Source organism: Pinus tabuliformis, chromosome 7, assembly GCF_031772625.1.
Source record: "Pinus tabuliformis cultivar Carrire ecotype Pingquan chromosome 7, CPIR1, whole genome shotgun sequence".
NCBI classification, from domain to species: Eukaryota; Viridiplantae; Streptophyta; class Pinopsida; order Pinales; family Pinaceae; genus Pinus; species Pinus tabuliformis.
The window spans coordinates 907,284,928-907,301,452 of NC_142293.1; the positions used below are offsets into that span (position 1 = coordinate 907,284,928).

The following is a 16,525-nucleotide window of genomic DNA, read 5'->3' on the forward strand; positions in this document are numbered from 1 at the left end:
CAGGCTCGACTGTTAAGGAGAGGGCCTTTAGGTACTCGACCCCAAGGGAGAGGAGAGGTGCTCGACTGTTAAGGATGCGTAAGCAGGCTCGACTGTTAAGGAGAGGACCTTTAGGTACTCGACCATAAGGACCTTTAGGTACTCGACTGTTAAGGATGCGTAAGCAGGCTCGACTGTTAAGGAGAGGACCCTTTAGGGGGCTCGACTGATAAGGAGAGGAGAGGGAGAGGGAGAGGGCTTCGCGCTTAACCGACTGGATCCACTCCCAAGGTTTCAAGCTCCGTAGCCAAGTAGTAACTGATATGAAGGATCCTAAATTCTCTAGCCAACGATCAAGCAAACATGGGGGTGGGGGAATTGGAAACCTTTATTAGGACCATCGAATAATGGTGAAAAGGATGGACAATTTCTTTGATGAAAGGGGTTCTCTTGGGATTACAATCAACGGATTCTCTGGGGTTGAGTTAGGCAATCTATGGATAAGTCAATTTCTTTAGTTAGGCAATCTATAGCACATCCATCTCTTGCTCCATTGGCTGGGTTCCCTTACCTTGCTCCCTTGATTGGTTGGGGTGCGGATCAGTACGCTCTATAGCTTCTCCCAGAAGCGGATCTGGGGTCCGGTCCCTTGCTGGTTGGGGTATTGTCTACTCTATTGCCTAGGCTGGTACCTCTTTGCCTACCCTAAGGAGGAATCCGGGTGTGGTATATCGGTCTTGGTCCGGTCGGTGTGTTCTTGCCTACGTGGCGTGTTCCCGCTAACCTGGATGTGACTCGGCGGGTCTTGATTCGGTATGTGAAGCCAACTCAATAATACGAAGGAAAGTTTATTACGGGACTAACCTCACGGCACCCACCTTATCCTTTACGCCATGCTTCTCTCCCCTCTTCGTCATGCTTCTTACCCTCCGTTCCTTCACTGCTCAATAATCGCTTCGTCTCCACAGCCCCTCGTAAGGGTTATCCCCTATAGCATATCCCCTAAATGGCTGCGCCAGAGCTGTACCATCAACTGGCATCAGATCAGGGTGCTCTCCCCCAGCGTCTCCCCGCGATGAATGCTATAGGACTGCTCCATCACCATAGCAATAATTCAGGTTATCTCCCTTGGCGGTTCCCCTTGATAGTTGCTTTAGAGTTGCACCAACTAATAGCAGTGAATCTGGGTCTTCAAACACGGGTTGAAAAGACTTCCCATAGTGGGATTGAAAAGACTGTCCATAGTTGCGTTCATAGAAGTAAACACCTCACCCGCAAGGTCTGGATTCGGTATTTTATATTGAGTGTGGGACGAGGAAACCGATCGAACCCCAGGAGGTCTTTATTCGGTGTGTTCGCTTAGTGAGTGTGTTCATGGCTAACCCGGGTGTGGTCTTACAGTAAGTATGGTTCCGGGGTGTGAAGCCCACTACACGAGAGAGAGGAAGGATAGAGTGGGGCCCAATATAATATAAGGCCGCCATCGCTCGACTAATAGGACCGAAGGCGCTCGACCATAGGGAGAGGACCCTTTAGGGGGCTCGACCATTAGGGAGAGGAGAGGAGAGGTACGTTAGTGACTCGACTAACAGGACCAGAGGCGCTCGACCATAGGGAGAGGAGAGGTACTGGAGAAGAATATCGTATACAAAGAGATATCTCATTATATATGTCATTACGCCATCTCGCCGAGGTGCACATCTCTATCTCTACCGCAACTACCACATGCTCATATATAACTACGCCGTATCTAGCAACCAAGCTACTTACGGAGGTGGCTTATAAACCGCCCCATTATGGTAACCCTCACCATATGAATAGTGAGTGACTCCGTCCCTTCGACCCAGGAGGCTTATAAACCGCCCAATTATGGTAACCCTCACCATATGAATAGTGAGTGACTCCGTCCCTTCGACCCAGGAGGCTTCTTCGGCTTATTCCTATTATCCGTTCAATTTACTTATTGGGTGGGGGGGCTTATGGTCGAGCCTGCTTTCGCATCCTCAATGCAAGAAATCAAAAGAAGCACCTCCTAATGAATGAGTGTATTTCTCGCCCCGATTCTTAAGTGGTCCCTTCCCTCCCTAAGCTGCCGCCCTAACTGACCGATTCTCCCTCTACGCTCTCTGTCCCACCTAAGCCTCTAAGTCCCTTCTTTGAATGGCTCGCCGGTGTGAGTATGGGTCTATTGCTGTTATTGGTGCTACTGATTTGGGTATACTTCTGCTAGTGCAGCTATTGTCTATACCCCAACTTGTGTGTGCCTTTGCAGGTAATGGATCCGTAGTAACTGGGTATCGATCTAGAACTGAAACTACTTCTGAGCTTTCTGGCTTAGCTCTACCGGACTCTGCTGAGTAAACCGAAAAAACAGGGACTGCTCACTATGGATATGCACTCTCTACAGTAATAGGCTCTGCACTTCAATCTGCAATATATCCAACTGTAAGTTCTACTATATCCCATAGGTAGCTCCCTCGGTTCGAATAGCTATAACTCCTTTCTTTCCGTTGGCCGGAATCGACATCAAAAAAGATGCGATCTCCATGCTCCACGCTCCATGAAGCTTGAAGGATAACGCAGGCGAACCCAAAAGACCTCAAAGCGCATTAGGCGCGAGAGGGTGAAATGAAGTTGCTGCGAAAGGAGGAGGTCGGGAAGCGAACCTGACCGGAGACTATGTCGGATCTTTGCTTAATAATTAATCGATAGGACAATCTCAATCCTCCTATTAGCACCCACTAATACAACTCCATTCTCTAGTTCATCTCTCTCAACCATATATCTCTCCATAACCTATCTGAGCACGTCACCCTCCAACCCGACCGAGGGCCGTGAATCTGAGAAAGGAAGAACGTTGAGAACCCACAACCAACGGTATGCTAAGTCGAGGATAGGGTCGAATGGGGGCTCTTCTCTCTCCCTTTTAGCAGGCACATCAAAGCCTGGTAAGGAAGGGAGTCTCTATAACTCTGGATAGGGAAAACTTCAACCCTACCACGAAACTCAGTCAGCTTCAAAGGTCAAAGTGCTTTAAGGCTCTGGAGTATAGGAAGGAGTTTAGAACCGGAAGCAGACAGCGAAGGCAGCGGTGGTGAATAAGACCAGCCTGGCAGCGATAAATCCAAGTCAGGATGTGGTGGATAACAATAAAAACAACCGGGCTCCAGCTAAGGCAAAAGGGGAACAGATTCCAGAGAAGAGAGGGTCAACAGCAGCAGTAGCCGCAGACAATGGTAGTCATCCGCCAAGGATCCCGAATATGAAGAGGAGGATTTCACATCTTAACTGAATTGACCTTAACCGAAGGCCATACTGCCTAAATTTTGTGTTTCCGAATACCTTTGATTCCCAAGTGATTGCCTCAGAAGCACTATAACGATAAGGACGCCTGACTAAAATGAGAGGGACAACAAAATTGACTCACTTCATCTTCCTTCTCCTTACAGAATCTGATATCCAAATAGGGATGAGGGAAAGGGGAACCAATTGACTAAAAAGACATATTGAGAATGACACTAAAGTTGAGAGAGATAATTACGTATACAAAGAAAGCGGACTTGAATGGATCGATTCCCATCTTAGTAACTTAGTGTAACCCGCATTCTCCTGATAACGGTTGATCCTATTCTCATCCAATATGAAATAATAGCCTTGCACCCGGGCCACCCGTAAGACTGTTCAATGGTCCCTCCTCTCAGAAGACATTCGGTATTGATCAACGACTCAATTAAGATCTATCCAAGCTCAACCCACTTCCCTGGCTGGCATGACTTTCCTAGCATGAATGTCCCTCCCTATGTGTATGTCAATAAAGCTTGACAGGTGCATCATCCGTCGAGTAGGTATGGGTGCTATGTTCAGGTCTCCCAGTGGGGTCGGTTAGTCCTCAGTCGTCTGTCCGTGGTAACCCATATCGACCTAGTCTGTTGGAACCCATCTCGAATATGTTAGCTATCAATCGAGATCTCTCTGGGCAAGTCCAACCCACCTCCCTTACGGGCACAACCTTCCTAGCGTGAATGAACCCAGGCCATGTGTCTGTTGTTCGATGATCCTCAACAGGTGCATTGTAAGTAAGCATTATCATATCATTCATGTAGGAACTCAGTGTTCTGTATAGGCCCCGTCCTGGTTACATGTCTGTTGGCCCCCTTGCCTTCTATAAAGGTCAGTCTATTCTTTCCTAGCCAGTGGGTTCTAATTTCTGAATTGTATCCTGAGGCTCGGTCGTACCAATAGGTAATACGTGGTACCCAGCAGCATCTGAAAGCAAGTGTGATTCCAGGTCTGCCTGTGAATGCTGTCTGGCTGGAAGCCGGTGGAAAAGCTCTGCTCTATGGGAAGCCAGCCCGTGATAAGTAAGTTAAGGTAAGTGAGCCTATGCCAGGTAAATCGTAAAGGTGTTTGCAAAGGACTAACATACTAAAAGAGGAATCTAAAGTTCGTAGAATGCCGTTGTAATGTAGATAAAACGGGTTGACCAGGTGAAGTCTGGCCCGACAAGAAAGATATTGTCTTAGCCACCCACTAAGTATTATTTTCTGACTGAAGAAATGGGTTGTTAAGGGCAGGCAGGAAGAGAGATCAATCAGCAGGTAGGTACCCCGGCTTTTGGTTAAGGTCCCAATGTGGAATGAGTATGTTTTCTATAACCGGAAGCCAAGCCGATTATCCAAGTAAAGTAACCAATGCAATAAGCCCAACCGATCCAAGTAGCTTAGTATCCCAGCAATGACTGGCATAAAGTGAATCAACACCTGTATTGACAGCGGCTATCTATGGGCAAGCGGTAGCGATCATAATCCCTCATCGAGTAACATCATCATCAAGTAACCTCATTTGTGTAATGAAGCTCTGAAGCAGCTATTATCCGTTTCATTGATCCTTGTGTCATGTGCTGCATTAAGAAAGCAAGCAATAAACTGTTTGTTCTTCTATATCCCGTGCATTAAGAGGGGGCTCGACTGATAAGGATGCGTAAGCAGGCTCGACTGTTAAGGAGAGGACCCTTTAGGGGGGCTCGACCATTAGGGAGAGGAGAGGAGAGGGGCTTGCTTGACGTTAGGAGAGCAAGGTGAAAATGTTTATTAGGCTTTCGACGTCGTGTCTTTATATACGCTATTTCCGTAACCCTAAGTGAGTCGGTTAAACGCGAAGCCCTCTCGATGGCGGCCCTCTCCTCTCCCTTATGGTCGAGCCCCTGCCGGTCCTAACCGGTTGGTTCAGAGAAAAGCGTGGGGAGTGGATCCAGTTCGGTTCAGAGAGAGTGGATCCGTGTCGGTTCAGAGAGAGTGGGATGGGAGTGGATCCGTGTCGGTTCAGGTCAGAGAGAGTGGATCCGTGTCGGTTCAGAGAGAGTGGGATGGGAGTGGATCCGTGTCGGTTCAGGTTTTCGGAACAACGAGTAAATCAGGAAGAAGAAAAGTACCATCCCCTTGCACTAGGAAGCGCAAGCCTTGTGCCACACTTTATAAATAAGTCCAAAACCAAGAACCAACGGTCCCGAACAAGAACCAATGATCCCCAACCACTCCGACCAACAAGTGGTACCACTCCAAAGAGAGACTTAAGATTCCCTCTGTAGGGTTATTTGGTATGGCTGTTTAGCTTGGCGGAGGTTTTTTCAAGATCCCCCTCCCATTCTTGCCATTTGAGGAGGCGGAGGTTAGCGTCACATCCTAAAGTGATGCAACCTTCCGAACTCTACTAAATAGATCATCCAGTTGGTGTCTTGAGCACCCATCCCTTATACACGGGATATAGAAGAACAAACAGTTTATTGCTTGCTTTCTTAATGCAACACATGACACAAGGATCAATGAAACGGATAATAGCTGCTTCAGAGCTTCATTACACAAATGAGGTTACTTGATGATGATGTTACTCGATGAGGGATTATGATCGCTACCGCTTGCCCATAGATAGCTGTTGTCAATACAGGTGTTGATTCACTTTATGCCAGTCATTGCTGGGATACTAAGCTACTTGGATCGGTTGGGCTTATTGCATTGGTTACTTTACTTGGATAATCGGCTTGGCTTCCGGTTATAGAAAACATACTCATTCCACATTGGGACCTTAACCAAAAGCCGGGGTACCTACCTGCTGATTGATCTCTCTTCCTGCCTGCCCTTAACAACCCATTTCTTCAGTCATGTTTCTTTTTTGAAGGTAGTCCCAGGTTGGGACTTTGTTCCTGAGAATACACCAGAAAAAGAGTCTGGATTTTACTGGACAACTGAGTTTCCACAAAGGCTTGAACCACCAGTGCCTAATTTCACCCACCCTTCTATCCATTTGTAAATTGTAACCAAACTTTGGAATATATATACCACTGCGAGAGTAGACCCAACGAAGTTCATCAACCCTTTCCTTTATACAGACATTTGATCTTTGCAATTCCATAGTGTATTCCATCCAGACACCCTCCCAATGGGGCTCTAGGTCTAAATCCTCGGCTGACTTCCAGCCCTGTTTCCAAAAAGTAGTGGTTCCCTCATTTGAGATTTGATTGAGAGAAAAAATACCCTTGGCAGCAAGGGACTCTCTCAACTCCCTTGGAAGAGTGAAAGCCTCATTACATCTAACTCACAGATCCACTCCCACTCTAACACTAGAACCATTCCCAACCAACTAGGATAGCCCATCAACAACAATGTCAAAAGACTCAATCATTGCCTTCCAGATGACCAAAGAGTTACTATAAGACTTTCCTGGTGTTCTCAGCCAAACCACCAATTCCAAAGGATCTAAATATTTCTTTTTTATCACCAATGTCCATAGTTTGTCCTTGGTTAAAAGACTCCAGCTAGATTTTGCTGCCAAAGAGTGAGAAAAACAAGAGAGATCCTTTATGCCCCACCGTCCCTTATCTTTTGGACGAGCAATTTTCTCCCAGGTCACCCATGGGAGAACATCATCTTCCTTGGGGCCCGCCCAAATAATCCGACCACATATTTTCTTAATTTGTGAAGGAATGCCTTTCGCGACCCAAGAAAGAGTAATCCAGTAAACTAGTATGGTCTGTAAAACCGATTTTATAAGAACCAAGTGCCCAGCTCGAGATAGCCACTTAAAGCTCGAGAGCTTGACATGCTTCTCAATTTTTGCAACTAACCATTTCCAGTCCAATTTTTTTGGAGGAGTCCAGCTTGAAGAGGAAACCAAGGTATTTAAGGCTTTCCATCAAAGATTTTACTTCAAAAAGAAAAGTAGATAAATATCTATTTATCTCCGCCTGAGAGAAGCCATTGTGAGTAAAGGAGGATTTATGTGCATTTATACTCATCCTGGTTGCCTTAAGGAATAAATACATAATTGACTGCAACTTAGAAATATCTTCCTTAGACTCATCACAAAAAACTAAAATGTCATCCATAGAAAGAAGGTGAGTAATGAAGAGATTTATAGCAATTTCAATGCCTTTATATTCACCCCTTCTAATGGAAAAATGAATCAATTGACTCAAACCTTTTGCAACAAAAAGGAATAGGAGGGGTGATAAAGGGCATCCCTGACGAAGGCCCCTCTGCCTATGGAAAAAAGGAGAGGCCACCCCATTGATGAGAACAACAAAACTCACATTAGCTATACAACACATGACCCAATTAATAAAACCAATATTGAAACCCAGGTGAGTCATAAGAAGGCGCAAATACATCTAGCTAATCTTGTCATAAGCCTTTGAAAGATCTATCTTAAGAATCATTCCTTTTTTTTTGTTTCTTTTGATACAATGCAGGGATTCCTGGGCCACTCCAATAGCTTCATGTATTTTACAACCCTCAAGGAACCCAAACAGTTCCTGTGAAATATTTTTTGAGAGAATTGGTTTTAATCATCTTGCAATAGTTTTGGTAGATATTTTGTATGTACAATTGCACAAAGAGATGGGTCCGAAATCATTAAAGCTTTGAGGATCACCAAACTTTGGGATTAAAGCCGAAAAGGTTGAATTAAGAGGGTCATGTACAAAACCCTTGCTTTTGGAATCCTCCACTAGTCTAGCATGATCATCCCCTATTAGGTCAAAGAAATGTTGGAAGAATTCCACCGTCCAACCATCTGGACCCAGACTCTTCTCCTTTTGCATAGAGAGTAGAACTCCCTCCACTTCACCCTTTGAAACAGAGGCCATAAGAATAGTATTATCGTCCTCATCAATAAAGCTAGGAAATACTTGTGCCACCTGAATGACTTCGACAATGGTGGCCTCGGGGGAAAGCTTTAAACATGGTTTTGAAATGACTCATCCCCATTGTCGACAACTCATTGAAAGAAGATGCCGAAACCCCTTCATCATTTTTCAGTTCCTATATTGTGTTTGTGTTTATTCTGCCCTTGGCGTAGTTCTGGAAAAATTTGGAGTTTTCATCCCCTGCCTCAAGCCAAATAGCTCTACTTTTTAACCTCCACTTTTCTTCATTATCTTTCAGAATCCTATACCTTTCACCCTCCATAGCTTTTATCCTTCTCTTTTTTTCTTTTGTCTCATACCCATCCCCTTCCAAGCTTTCTAAAGCCTGCAAATCAATCTCAATGGATTTTAATACCGCTTCATCCCTTAAAGATTTTTCCTTTGCCCAAGAGATAGTTGATTGTTTCAATTTTTTTAGTTTCTCCATAAAAGACTAGGCAAGGGATAAGCCCGAAGATCCATTATGAGAACTCCAAATCTCATGAACCAACTTATTGTAGGACATATCTTTAAGCTAGGAAGAATTGAATTTAAAGGGAGAGCCAGGCTTCCTACTGGCCCCTTTTAGTTATAGGAAAAATGGAAAGTTATCTGCATCACCCCCAGAGCCAACAAACTGGCGAAAAAAAGGGATATGAGCAGCCATATCTTCTTTGATCAATAACCATTCTAAACATTTAGATACCCTTATCTCATCAACCCTCCTATTTCTCTAGGTAGGTTTTTCTTTCAGAAGATCAACATCAATAAATCTCCCCAACCAAATCTTGTTTAGAAAAAAAACGGCCAAAGGGTCCAGCTGTGCATTTGGTCCCCAAGATTCTGATAACCCTACGGAGGCATTGAGATCCCCTCCCACCACAAGCTTTGAGCAATTTAGCAAAGATTTTGAGAGCAATTTATTCTAGAAAGTGATACGACCCTGACAAGGTCCATAACTGTTTAAAAGAGTTAAGTTTGAACAAAGTTTTGAGGAGTAAACCTCCACTTCAAGCATCAAATAAGAGCCCTAGGAATTTAAGAGTTTTAAACTGCAATCCTTTATACCCAATGTCAAACCCCCTAAACGCCCACTTGCATCGAGAGCCACAAAGGACCAACCAAGCGGCATGTTTCTCAAAATATTCATTACAAAATCCCTAGGACCAAGAGTCTCTCGAAGCATAATAACATCACAACATACATTCTTAAGTAAATGTTTTAAGGCCAAATTTTTCTGGGCATTGGCAATCCCTCTGCAATTGAAAGACAACAAAGTCATTTGGAAACCACCACAGGGGTCATCACTGCTCCAAGAGACCCTTTTAGGGAGATTTGTTTGCCATCAGCTATATCAAGCTTGGCTTTTAACTGGGCTTTAGATAGGTTTGATTTCCTGCCCCAAGTCTTAGGAGGACCCACAGTGTCATATAAGAGGTTGAGACCACCCACAGGATCGTTCGGGTGGTCTCTTTTTTCCTGGGGGAGAAGGTTATAATGAGGTTTGTCTAGGTAAATAACAGAGGGGATGGGAAGACCAGAGCCCACCGACGAGGGTCCAGAAAGATTTAAAATCGGTATCGATGTAATGATGCTGTCAAGGGCCAAAGAGATATTGCATTGAGGAGAAAAAACATCAATAGATGGCCTGGAAGGACCAGGCCTGAAAATAGGATCCACAAGGGGCATGCATAGAATAGAAAGAGAGGGAGGAGGGGAAGAGACGGTAACTGCAGGATGAGATGCCTCCACCTTTATCATCTCATCTCACTCGTGTACAGTAGCAGTTCTTTCAGCGTCTACATGAACTGATCGCTGATCCTCATTGACCACAATCTGAACGGAAGCCTATGCCTGATGTCTCCCAGGAGAAATTGCCTGCTCCATAACTACATCCTCAGGCTGCTCCTGCAATTCTTGAATCGAATCCACCCAATTTTTCCTTGCATGTCTAAACCCCAATGGGAAATCCCTATCCAAGTGGCCATGTTTATAACAACGATGACATCGATAGGGAAACTGTTCATAGTCCAGTAACTGAGTGAGAGAGTATCCATCCACTTGTATCTGCATCATTTCTTCCAAACCCTCCCTCGGGTCCAGCCTAACTAGTATACGTGCCATCTTTCTTTCCATAGTCACTTGAAAGGACATATCAGCTTCCAAAAAAGTTCCCAGAATGTTTCCAATCACCTTGAAGACATCCATCAACCAAAGATGAGGGGCGAGTGATGGAAGGGGCACCCACATAGGGATCTCTCCTAATCTATCTCTTTGAGCATCGAAAATGGGGGTCCATCTTTTAAAGAGAATCAAAGCTTTACCGAAACCCCAGTTTCGCTCTAGAACCCAATCAACTACTTCCGCATTTGAGAAACGAACCATGAACCAACCCCTTATCAAACAAATAACCTCCGTCTGAGAAACCAGCCCTGAACTCCATTCCTTACTTATCCATTTCTAAATGAAATTAGCAGTAAATTGTCTTCCCTTTACCCGTCCCACTATGATGCGCTATGATGCATCCATAACTTCATCCATCCGAATGTTGTCCCCTAAGATTAGTTTTGGTTTCTGCTCTTTCTTTCTCATGACCTTCCCCTTCTTCCTCTTTAGGCCTGAGGACTAACCATTCACTGAAGGGGCAATTGAGTTATTTTCTTTACCCTCATGGCTTCTCGAGCCCTGAATGCCCTCCAAGGGATCGTTTGGTGTTAATATAATGTTCTACAAGGCTTCAAAGTCCAGTACCTTCCCACCAGTGTCGAGAATGGGAGGATGACTTCCCTCCTTCGACCCCAAGGAGCCTGCCTCTAGATGTCCAACCAAATCCAACCCTTGGCTTGGAAAATTAGGAAACCCTAACACTTTGTTCCCAAATTCTTCTTGAAGTGGCTGTCTCGCCGAAGAATTTACCTTCGGGAAACCAATAAAGGGTTTCTCCCCAATAACAATAGTGTCAACTGCTAAACGAAAAGACTCCGAGAGGTTGATGGCAAAAGTCGAAGAAGGGGTTTTTTAGTCAAGAGTTTTGTATAGGCTCAAGCCCGTAACCAACTTTTCCACCCCTAGTAACTCATTAAGACAAGTTTGCAACCCTTTTTGCCTCTTGAGTTCGCTACTTCTCACTATATCTTCCAGACCACTCGTTAAAACCCTAGAAACAGAGACTGTCGGAGGGGTTTTTGGGCTTACTTGTAAACCCGCTAACGTCGTGACAGAAATGCCTGCCAATACTGCACCATCCTGACCTTCATGAACTTCAGAGTCCAGAAACCAGCAAACCACCCTTGAGGAAGGGGGTTTTGACTCCTCTAGCAACCCTAGGCCACTGCCCTAATTCCATGCCGGTTCCGTACGAAAACTTTTGCCAAGTGGAGACCTAGCTGGCAAGACCACCTTCGCAGGATTCTGTTGCATCGGTTCTAAATCCAAAACTGACAGAATGTCCTTAAGAGCCAGTTCCATATCCACATAGTTGGTCGGGTTCACCATCCTGGTAACAGTGTAAAGAGGAAAAAACAAATAAAACTAACTCTTGACTAAAACGACTGGCGAAATCTCCGAGTAGGCTAAAGAACCCAAAACAACGAAACCTTCCTCGCGTTGTACGACCCCAGGTGACCTGAGATCCCAGAAAAAGCAAGGAGGCTCAGTATGAAAATGAGGAAATACAAGCAGCACGAGGTATTGAAAACTGAGGAGGTGGTAAACGTTGAGAGTCACAAAGGATGCATCCGGTCATCCAAATGAAAAACACAGTGAAAAATGAAAACAAAGTAAAAACGTTCACCCAAATAATCCCGTCGCCTTGGAATGCTCACAACTCCCTCAACACCCAGCCCAAGGACTAGCCCAGCAACTATGTGGCTGCCCCAACACCTGCTACGAGTAACATTTGTCTCCACAGTCCTCCATCGCTGCCAGGTCCTAGGTCACCTTGGTATGATCTTGACTTGTCAAAATATTTATACCCAATACACTTTTACAATTTATGAAAAACCTAAAATATAACCTACTTAAACTCATTAAATAAAATATATAAAGCCCTTCTCTACATACATTTATTTTATATATCCATTACCTTCTAAGTCATCAAATAAACAATAAAAAGCACACTTTAAATGACACTTGCTAATTTAGATAAATATGAAAAGCAAAAAATATATTAAGACTTGATAATGGTTACAAGGATGAAAACAATGTTGCATCATTTACCATTCTAAGTAATAATTAAAAAATTCAAAAAAAAGGTAATTTGGATAAATAGAAAGCCCAGAATATTTGGTAATGATTACAAAGTGCAAACAATGTTGCATCATTTACCATTCTAAAAAAAATTAAAAGAATAAATAAACCATTCTAAGTAATATTAAAAGATTCACTTACCATGGTAAGTAATGATTAAAAGATGAGATGAACTATTCTAAATAATGATTAAAAGACTCATTTAACATTATTTATAATGATTAAAAAATAGGACGAACTATTTTGGATAATAATTAAAAGATTACCATTGTAAGTAATGATTAAAAGATTGGATTAACCCTTCTTGGCTTCGTCTCTTCACCTCTTGGCTTCGTCTCTTGGCTTCGTAGAGGAGAGTTCACAAACATAGCCTCCTGTCCCGCCCCAGCTCATGGAAGGATTGCAAGGCAGCGCCATTCCTCTGTTTCTTACTAAGACCTATGACATGGTGGAGCATCCTTGGATAGACCCAGTCGCCTCCTGAAGCAGCCCGGGCAACATTTTTATTATTCGAGATGCCCACCGATTCTCTCAAAATCTGCTGCCGCGTTGTTTCAAGCGCAACAACTTCTCTAGCTTCGCTCGCCAGCTTAACACTTAAGTGAGTTTTTCTGTTCCTTCAATTTTCAGGGACATTGTATTGCTTGAACCATTTTGTTTTGGTATTGATTCTGTGGAGTATATTGTTTTTCTTTCTTTTGTATTAAGCTTTAGTATAGTTGTTAGTTATTCGTCTTAGCTTCTGTGTCAAAATTCCTTTTACATTGGTTATTGAGGTTTGGTTACGAGGTCAGTCCAGGACGTCAAATAAGTCCTGTATACCATGGGGTGGCAAAGTAGAACATGTGCGCTATGATCTGCAAACTCGTCCATAGAAAGTCCACTGGTGTCATCCTGTTAAGTTTCATGGAAAATGATCCTCTGACGCACCATATTCTAGATAACTCCTGAGGAAATAATATTTATCCATCTATGTATCAGGAACAACGATACGAGTTCTTGAATTAATGTTGTACCAATTTGAGGTCGAGCACCTCAGAAATGTAATCCACTGGTTCAACCAATAGAAAACTGGCATATAGATAACATGATCCCTCTGTTCATGTTGCACTTACCAATTCTCAAGAATGAAAAACTTCCTTCGATACTTACAATTGCCATAGGAAGAAAACCAACACCCTTCTTTAGTTCTTGTAGTCCAATGACCAATATGCTGGTTGGAGATGTCGCCATGCAATGGTCACTGTTTCCATTCATTGGTTTATAGTTCAATCCTGGGTCAAGAGTACAAATATGTGCTACTGCTAAAGCAAGTTCTTCTTTTAGACATGCGTTTTCAACCTCCATTTTACTTGTTCCAATAATTTCATCACTATCACATCCTTTATCAAACATCTAAGGTTATATTCCTTACCAGAATTTATAGGACCATCTTCATTTGGGACTGAATGATAGCTACCGCTTTAGAGAACGAGTTTTTCACGTGCAGATTACGATCAACCTTAGGCAGTGGCCCTACTAAGGCTTCTGGAGCCAAGCATGCTAGGTCTGCATCATTAATGCCAATCAAGTTGACGTCAAATAACCCATAGCTGCTAAGACATCCTGAGGAGTATGTGCAAGCAAATATTTTAAGGGTTGTCCTGGTGTGATCACTTTAGTCTTTCTTATTCTATTCCTTGGCTTGCTTGCCTTATATGGAGTTTTGTCGATGTCCTCCTTCTAGCCACCTCTATAAAGCAATCCTGATATGCTGCACCAATTCTGCAACTCAGTTCAACAAATATCTCATCCTTCTGGCTTTGTGGAGTCTTCAATGCTTCTTGTCAAACAGAATTTGCATCAACCCATTGACCTTGGAATTGCCTTAAACCAAAGTTCAAGGCACCAATTTCATCCTTAATGGCCCGCACATTACTTTTTGCTGGAAGGATCTGCTTTTTCAGGGAATCCCACCATTGATCTAGAATTTTATTACGTTCCTGAATTCTCTCAATGTGGCCAAATGATTTTTTCATGTCACACAACATGACTTTCTTCTTGTAAAATAATACTCTTTTGGTCAATTCTATTTTGTACCTGGTTTATCTGCTCATCATTTTTTTTTAACCTTAGTCTTTGTCCAACATTATTCATTGGGGTAGCTGTATCTTTGTATCTTTCATGTTTTATGGTTTTACCTCGACCTTTATTACAAGCTTTTCTAGACCTTTCTACAGTATGATTGGTCTAATTTTGGGATTTCAAACAACTGGATTATGTATTACTAGACAAGCTTGCTTCTGCATTAGGTGCGTTTAATGGTGTTCCTCCATAACTTCAGCCCACTTGCATTTCCTCAAACATGAGCAGAATATTGACCACCTCCCCTTTGGCTTAGTCTTTTTTTTTTTGCATCCCCTTTTGCAACACAACCAAGCATAAACTGTACAACGACCTTAGCTCCACTCTCAATAATATGCCTTCCACTATCTCTAATGGTGTCTCTTCATATTTAAGAATTTGAGGATATGTAAGCATATGAAAAGAGTCAGAGAGGACGTTTATTTGATCATTGATAATATCTAACTCCTCAAACATCCCAAGATTTCCAATAGATCGTGGGAACTTGTGTAAGTTAGCAAAATTGCTGCCAACATTAAGCTTAACAAGATTTGTGGAAAGGCACAAACTCTTCGGTATCAATTCCATTTCATTAAAGCTTACATCAAGTTCTTTCAAATTGGTTAAAGAACCCATTGTTGACGGAAGGCTCTTTGTTCCGTTATATTTCTATTTTAGGACTTGTAATGCTTCAAGCTTGGCAATAACTTTACACAAAGCTTTGAGTTGATTGTATTTTGCTTGAATCTCAACAACATATTGATCAATTGACAATTGTATACGGTAGCTCTTCAATTTTATTTGTCTCAATACTCAGTGTTTTCAAATTGCTAAGCTGTCTAACACACTCGGGCAGTGATGAAAGTTGATTTGAACTCAAGTCCAAGGATACAATCCGAGAAATCTTTCCAACTGAAGCAGGTAGAGTCTATAAGTGATTGCCATGCAAGTCTAGATCGGTTAGATTGGGCAACTCACCAATGGAATCTAGAAGATTCATTAGCTGATTTGCATGAGTATCCTGTTTCTTTAACTTGGAAAATCCTTCAATTTTCCTAGGAAGGGTCACTATCCTGTTTTCAAACAAAATGATTTCAGTAAGATTATTAAGCTTTCCAATTGAGTCAGGCAACCACTCAACTTGGTCCATCAATCTTCCTTGAAGATCCAACTTCTTAGCATCTTCCTTGGCATTTATCTCAACCAGGCTGGCAAGCTTTATTAAACTGAGCTTTTGTTCCCCTTCAACATCTATGTTGTCTATAATCAGTCCCACAAAGTTCTTGTTTTCTACTTTGGCTCCTACAGAATTCCTTTTACCCTCTTCAACATTCTCCTCCCCTTTAGATCCACTCATGACAGAGTACCTGTTAACAAGTGTTGGATTGCCAATTTCCCTAGAATCCATAACAGCATGAATGTCTCCATGTGGTCAACATCATTCAGATCAGTTGCCTTGACGGAGCTAGTTTCTAGGGAAATTGAAATTTCTTCTAAAACACTGCATATAAGGGATTGATAGAAGAAACATTTTGGTACTTTTCCACATAAAAACCACGACAAATTGGGAGGATACTATGGATGCCAAAAACATCTCTAAAGGAGGGAGGGGAGAAGAAGGATCTACCCCTTTCTAGATCAAATTTGCGAGACTCAATGCGATTAAAGGCAACACAACATCAACTCCTAGTAGGGGAGGATACGCGTATTCTTCTTTTAAAACAATGGCAACAATGCCCTTAATGGAGGAGGGTATTAATCTTTTCAAATGATTGAACGATTTGGGTTTAAGGTAGATAGGATTGCTAGGGTTCTTTAGGGAAATTTCTAGGTTTCAGTTCAAAGGGAAAGGTTCCTGAACACACACAACCAAGGAATCACCAGGAGAGTAAAACCTCGACAAAATAGTTTAAATGGTTTATGAAAAAAATGGTGATGTAGGATAAAACATCAATGCCTTAGCTTACCAATATATATTTTTAGGGGTATATGGGGTTAAGGAACAATTCAATTGGA

At 42.8% G+C, this 16,525-nt stretch overlaps 1 pseudogene; it reads right to left on the reverse strand.

Moving 5' to 3' along the window:
* Positions 1-14,703: 14,703 nt before the first annotated feature.
* LOC149250557 (plant intracellular Ras-group-related LRR protein 4 pseudogene) lies at positions 14,704-15,917 on the reverse strand (annotated as a pseudogene).
* Between the last annotated feature and the right edge of the window lie 608 nt (positions 15,918-16,525).